Genomic DNA, 7,853 nt, shown 5'->3' with positions numbered 1-7,853 from the left:
TAGTTAACAGTTTTAATTTACTTGGCTCCACAGTCAACACTCTTGGTAACAGCAGTCAGGAAACCAGGAGATGAATTCCATTGGAAAGTCAGCTGTGAGGGACCTCTCAAGAGTACTGAAGAGCAACAATGTCAGGCTGGAGACTAAAGTGCACCTGATCCGGGCTATAGTCTTTGCAATTATGTGCTATACATCAGAGAGTTGGACAGTCAATAGGGTTGATAGAAAGAGGATTGATGCCTTTGAGCTGTGGTGCTGGAGACAAGTGTTGAATATACCATGGACTGCTAGGAGAACAAATAGGTTTTACCTGGAGAGGGTGAAGCCAGAGTGTTCCCTGGAGTCAAGGATTCTGAAGCTTTGTCTGATATATTTTGGGCATGTTGCAAGGAGGGCCTGGTCCTTGGAGAGGGACGTCATATTTGGCAGCATAGAGGGGCGGCGAAGGAGAGGAAGACCTTTGATGAGATGGATCAATTCTGTGACTGGAGCGGTGGGAAAAGTGTGTTTGAGATGGCTAGGTCAACACAGAATAGAACAGCATTTAGAGCTTTTGTACGTAGGGTCGCTATGCGTCGCAAGCGACTCGATGGCACATAACAACAACAATGAGAGGCATTGACTTTTGTGCTTAGTCATCAACCCATTAACACATTATCTATTTCTCCATATTTGATACAGGTTCCTCATTATCCTTGTAGCTGTCAGTGGATCCAAAATACTGGATATTATTTTCTGTCATATTTTCATTGTGATTGTTGAGTTTAACATCTTTATATTAGAGATAATTAGCATTCACTGATTTTCCATCTTTTCAGCATTCAAGGTGCTTTTCTTTTCAAATCAATGTTTCTCCTTTGCCTCTTGCTAGTTTCAATATAAAAATAATGGTTTTGAAATGTTTTGAAGACACAATAAATTTCATGGTAATACATTTGTTAGTTGATGATGTTGTGCCAACTATAGATTATAGAGAATTTATGAATGACAGATATGAACCATTCCTTATCCTGTGACATCCTCACCATCTCTCATATGCACTAGACCATTGTTACAATCATGTGCCAATCCTTGTTGAAGGCCTTCCTCTCTTTAGCTGACCTTTTATCTTTCTCAACAGGATATCATTCCAAAGATATCCTGATCCCTACTGACAATATGGAAAATGATGTTTCCCTTTCCTTGTCTCTAAGGAAGACTCTGGTTAGACTTTTTCCAAGAAAGACTTGTTCTTTTGGCAGTTCACACAATATTCAGTACTATTTGTCAACATCACAGTTTAAAGGCTTTAGTTCGTCTTCTATTATCCTTATTCATTGTTGAATTTTCAGATGTATAGAAAGCAACTGAAATTACTATGGCTTGGATTAGATGTCCCCAAAAATGACATTCTTTGCTCTTTAGTACTTTGGAGAAGTTTTGAACAGCAGATTTTTCCAACGCAGTTCATCTTTTGATTTCTTGTTTGCTGCTACATTGGGTGTTGATCGTGGATCCAAGAAAAATCTTTTTTAAAAAATAAATACATAATGCTATCAGACTTAAGATATGTGAAATAAACAAGGTTGGATACTGCTCCCTCCTCATTGAAGCATGCATTATTGTAGGGTAAACTTTTAAAATAGAAAATACAGTATAGTGCATAGTTGATATAATTATATGAGCATTTATTTATTGACTGTCGAGAAAAATTACTAAGGATTGTGCATGTTTTTATATTATAGTGAACTCTTTAAAGTGTCTTCTCTAGTCATGGTCTTTAACTTTTACAACATGACTGGGTAGGACTATACACATGAGGTAAATAGCACCTTTCAGGTTGTTGTTGTTGTTATGTGCTGTCAAGTTGAATACGAGTCATAATAACCCCATGATCTATAGATCTGAACCCTAACCTATCTTATGCCATCCTCACACTTCCTGACACCCTAGAGCCCATTGCAGCAGCCACTGTGATAACGCGTCTGATTTAGTGTCTTCCTCTACTTTATTGATCTATCCAGGCATGATGCCCCTCTCCAAAGAAGAACTTCTCCTGTCAACATGTCCTACGTATGTGAGACAAAGATTTATCATCCTTGCCTCCATGGAGAGAACTCTGACTACACTTTCTCTAAGATATATTTGTTTGTTCTTTTGGCAGTCCATGGAATTTTCAGTATTCTTCTCCAACACCACAGCTCAAAGGCCTCAATTATTCTTCTGTAAACCTTATTCATTGTCCTTTTTGGTTGTGGTTTTTGTTATGTGACATTAAGTTGCCAGCAACTCATAGTGACCTTATGTACAACAGCTCCGAACTCTGCACTATCCTGAGCCAATCTCATCATCTCTGACAGACCTAATCCTATATCTCTAGTCACTAAGTCAGTACAACTCATCCTGGGTCTTCCTCTCCTGTGCTTTCCGTCCAACCTTACAAGCATTATTTTTTTCTACAAAGCCTGGTTCCTTTTGGTCACATGAGGAAAATATGTGAGATGGAGATTCAAAATCCTTGCCTCCAGGGAGCAGCATGGTTTCACCCTCTCCAGACCAACTTGTTTGTTTTCCTGGCAATCCACTGTATGCTCAACTTTCTTCTCCAGCACGACATCTCAAAGGCATTGACTCTTCTTCTATCATCTTTAGTAATTTTTCAGTTCTCTGACACATAGCAAGTAATTGCGAAGACCTAGGAAGACCTAGTCACACCTAGGAATCTATAAATAATACGTATAAACCTTTAAGGAGTTGACTAGTCAGTTTTGCAATCCAGCCAGACTTAAACTGAACAGGTTCAGCAGTAGAAAACAGGATTTTTTTTTACCATGAAGAAAGAAGAAGAACGGAAAAGCAATGTGAGTCAGAAACCAGACCACCAATATTGGCAGAGACCCTGGAGAACAGAGTTGAACTGGATCTACTGGCCCATGGAGCCAGAGCTGAGGCCTTCACCTGGGCTCACCAGAGGGCTGAGGAGGGAGTAAATGGCATAAAAGGCAGAACTAAAAGGGCTGTGTAACACTGGCTCATTTCTCTGTGGCTGGAGCTATCAAGACTGAAGGTTACAGAACATGCAAACAAGCCTGAGAAGCTGTCTTAACTAAAGAATTGTATCTTTAGTGTGTCTGAGCTGAATTGTAACCTGTTACTTTCATAATAAACCTAACTGTGAATATGGCCTGTGAGTTCTCTGTGGCGACAGATAAATAGACTCAGCAGTAGAGCAGCAAGAATTGTGGGAGGGATGGTTGAGAGATGATTGTTAGAATTTATAGAAATGGGTGGGAGAGAATTACAGAATATCTCACTTGATAGGAATTGATTTTGTGCTGTTGATGTTGTGAGTGGAATTTTTCTCCACTGTTGAGTTCATTATCCCTACATTCCATCATTCCCATGCAACCTACACAGTGCAATGGCTGTGTAGACAGACGACATACAATGCACATGGTGCTTTGGAAGCTGTTGCATTTGCTAAGTATGACTGGGTCCCTGGATTTTTTACAACCTTAAAGAGCTCTGGTGCTGTGGTGTGATAAATGCTGCCCTGCTAGCCAAAAAATTGGTGGTCTCCTACAAGCTCCTGAATAGAGAAAAGATGGACAATCTCTTCCCATAAAGATCTAAGTCTAAGATCACTATGGATCTGCTTGCTGGCAGTGGGGTTTTTTTGGGGGGATTTATTACTATAATCTTATAGGACCACAGATGTACATGTGGTTGACCATTGCCCCAAACAGACATTGTTAAGTACATGTCTGTACAGCAAAACTTGTGAGAGCTGGAACTCAACAGGACTGCCTTGTCTTGCTGGGACTTTCAAGTTTTCTGACTCAGATAGGATATCATCTTACACTTTTCTATTTCTTGTTTTAGTGCAAAATGATTTGATTTTCCTTCTCTGACCAATTTTTGCCTTACAGAAGTTTCCTTTTTCATAGACTATACTGTAAAATTTTTATTATATGACTGCCCCATAAGTTCAGAATAGAAATTGTTCATAGGGTTTTCTATACTCTAACTTTTTAGACTGTGATCAATTCTGTATTCCAAGGCACCTCTCAAAAACAAAAACAAAAAACCCAACCAACCAAACAAAAAACAAAAACAAAAACAAAAAAATCCACTCAAACTCACTGTCATTGAATCATAGCAAGCCTTTATCAGGTCTCTGAGACAGTAAATCACAATAGGAGGAGGAAGCCCATCTCTTCTCCTGGGATTAGCTGGTGTATTTGAACTTCTGGGAATATAACACCTTCAGGTTAGCAACACAACTTGCTACAGACTACACCTCCCTACGAGAGGGACTACTCCCCTACAGATACTACTTTTGGGGGTCAAGTTGACAATTTACCAGCTTCTAATCTAGGATCTTAACACTTGATTGTGCTCATGTAAAACTTATATGTAGACCAGGAGGCTGTTGTGCAAACAGAGTAAGGGAACATGGTATGATTTAAAAATAAGAAAGATGTGTATCAGGGTTATATCCTTTCCCCATACCTACTCAATCTGTATACTGAACAAATTATTTGAGAAGCTGGACTCTATGAAGAAGAATATTGCATAAGGATTGGTGGAAGATTCATCAATAACCTTTGTTATGCAGACATGCATATGTTATGCAAAATTATGCAACTTTGCTTGCTGAAAGTAAGAAAGACTTGCAGTGCTTACTGCAGAAGATCAAAGACTACAGCTTTTAATATAGATTGCATCTCAACATTAAGAAAACAAAAATTCTAACCATGGACCAATTGGAAATAACACGATAGCTGGAGAAAGGATTGAGACTGTCAACAAATTAACTTGTATTCACAATCAATACACTTGGTACCAACAGTAAGAAAACCAGGAGATGTATCGCAATAGGAAAGTCTGCAGTTAGGGACCTCTCTAATTTATTGAGGAGAAATGATGTCTTAGGATTTAGGTATGTCTGATCCAGGCCTTGGTCTTTTCAACCATGCTACCCTGACAAGAGTTAGACAATGAATAAGGATGACAGAAGAAGAATTTCTGCCTTTGAGTTGTTGAATATCCCATGGACTATCTAAAGAACGAACAGGACAAGCAAGATTAGGTACAGTCAGAGTGCTCCTTGGAGGCAAAGCTGATGATAAAGCATCATTTCAAATACTTTAAGTATGTTGCTAGGAGAGGCTATTCCTTGGAGAGGGACATTATTCTTGGAAAGGTGGAAGGATGGTGAAAGAGGAAGATCCTCAACCAGCTAGACTGACACAGTGACTGAAGCTATTGGGTCCAGTGAATCAGAGATTGTCAGGATGACTAGGATAGGATAGGATAGGATAGGATAGGATAGGATAGGATAGGATAGGATGAGATAGGGTAGGACAGGACAGGAGAGGAGAGGATAGCCTGAGAGCTGTTGTTCATAGGATTGCTATGAATTGTACTCAACTTGATGGCATCTGATGACAACAATCTTGTGCTCAGCTTTTTAAGTGTAAATATAATGACTAGCACCATTAACCCATTATTTTCAATAGTAATGATAAAATTAAAGTTCAAATCATTTATAGACAAGATCCATAAGAATATAACACTTATGTATGTTTGCCTGTGTGTATGTATGTACGTATTTATTGTCGTTAGGAGGCTTTGTTGTCTAGTGGTAAGAAGTTGAGTTACCAATCCTAAATCACTAGATTTTAGTCCACAAGTTGTTTCATGGGAGAAAGATGGGAGAAAATCCACTGGAGGATCAGCTCTAAGTTGGTTCTGATCTGACAGAACAACTTTATTATTATTATTATTCTCTTTTGGTTGTACTGATGTTTTCCGTTGTGATACTTAGCCTAGTAACTCACAGACTATGTGACGTCAATGTTTTTTTAAAAAATCCATTCCAGAAAATGTCTTGAACATATACTTCATGCATAGAACTTTGATATTGTTCTATAAGCTGAATTTTCAAGAGGATTTCCTAGCCCATAGCTTTGTTTTTCTAATGGCTGAGTAGGGCTGTGCTAATAATGTGAATGAGATGAATAGGACCTTTTGGGTTTATACTAACAAGCTGTATAAACGACTAATAACAGGATTGATTAGTGTTGCCATCCTGCTTGGTTTCAATTGAGTTTCAAGGGCAGAAAATGGGAACCTCACTACCAACCAGAAAGAAGAAGCAGAGAAAATTGTAAGCATCCATTTGGATAAGAGAGTCATGTGTCAGTTCAGACTGGTACCCAGAATAAAGCAACAGCATTAGCAGTGGAGAATCAGAGACCCACATGAACTAGAGAACCATCTTGGGACTTCTGCCCCATGGAGTGAAATCCATAGGGTCTTTGCCCAAGTTTACTGGAGGATGAGGAACAAGGAATCACGAAGAGAAACTCAGAAGACTAAGAGAGCTTTGTAAAACTGATTTAAAGCCAAGAGGTTGAATGTCACAGTTTCTGCCAGTTCTCTTGAGAAGCATTTTTGACTGACTGAAGAATTGTGTCCTGTTTCCAGCCTGAGTTATAGCCTGTTAACTTTCATAATAAGCCATATAATCATGAGTATGGACTCCACTGGCCACCAGACCTGGTTCCTAGAAGTGCATGGAGACCACCTCCACCACCTCTGCATCAGGAGTTCCAATATCACAGGAGAGTGGAGAGGAAATGGGAGGACAGAAGTAATGGAAGGCCTGAGCCATCTAGCTAGAGCTGGGGGGTGGAGGGAAATGGAAGGCTCCTGAGGGGCAAAGAGAGGGAATTGAGCTGGATGCTGGCAGGGCAGGGTGAAAGTGGAAATACAACACATGTAGCAAAGGGGTAGGCCCCAGGACCAACACGTGATCTGTTACCTGCATACTCTAATCAGCTTTTCTGGGTAAAATGCTTGTCTGTCAAATATTGCTCTAAAGTTGAGTACCCAAATTAAGACAGACCAGGGAAAAGGATTGGCCATCCACTTCCAAAATAACAGGCCTTCAAAAACCCTATGTACAACAGAGAACACTTAGATTAGACTAGCAACTATGGTACCAGAGGCTGAGACTTCATATTGAGAATCACAAAGGAGGAGGAACGGTTGCAAACAGACCCTAATGACTAGAATGTAGAATGGGAGAAGTATAAATGTAAGAAAATTAGAGATTGTTAAGGCAGAAATGGAATGTGTAATATTGAAATCCTAGACACTGATGAAATGAAATGGATTGGCATGTGACATTTTTAATCCGACAATCATATGATGTACAGTTGGGTTACATACATAGTTAACAAGACAATTTATAGATCCATAATGAAATATAATGTTGTGAATGACAGGATAATAGCCATATACATACAAGGAAGACCTGGCAATACCATTGCCATTGAAATTTATGCACCAACAATCAAAGCCAAAGAGGAAGAAATAGATGAATTCTATCAACTGTTGCAATCAGAAATTGATTGAACATGCAACCAGGATGCACTAATAATAATGGGTGATTGAAATGCAAAATTGAGAACAGGGAAATATCAGTCCTCGGGAAACATGGACTTGGTGAGGGGAAAAGGGTGGAGACAGAATGATAGAATGCAATAATGATTTATTCATTCTAATTACTTTTTTGTACTGTCTCCAAGGGAAGTTGACGTCTCCTGTAGAACTCCTGTGTAGATAATGTTTTCCTTTCTGCCCGAGGGCTGCAGGCCGGTTTCTCTGTGTACCTGGAAGACGCCTCCTTTTGCTGTTATCCGAAGTGACCTTGCCCAGTGACGCCTCCTGCCCTCCCTCTCTGGCCGGGTTTTGCTGGGTCTGACCTGGAAGACGCCTCCTTTTGCTGTTATCCGAGGTGACCTTGCCCAGTGACGCCTCTGAAGATTGCACTGGAGTGTAGAGAAGCCAAAGCACAAGGAAAA

Source organism: Elephantulus edwardii, unplaced genomic scaffold (assembly GCF_000299155.1).
Source record: "Elephantulus edwardii isolate Elephantulus edwardi_28Jun2011 unplaced genomic scaffold, EleEdw1.0 scaffold00122, whole genome shotgun sequence".
In the NCBI taxonomy this organism is placed as follows: Eukaryota; Metazoa; Chordata; class Mammalia; order Macroscelidea; family Macroscelididae; genus Elephantulus; species Elephantulus edwardii.
This window is presented reverse-complemented; position numbering follows the sequence as displayed.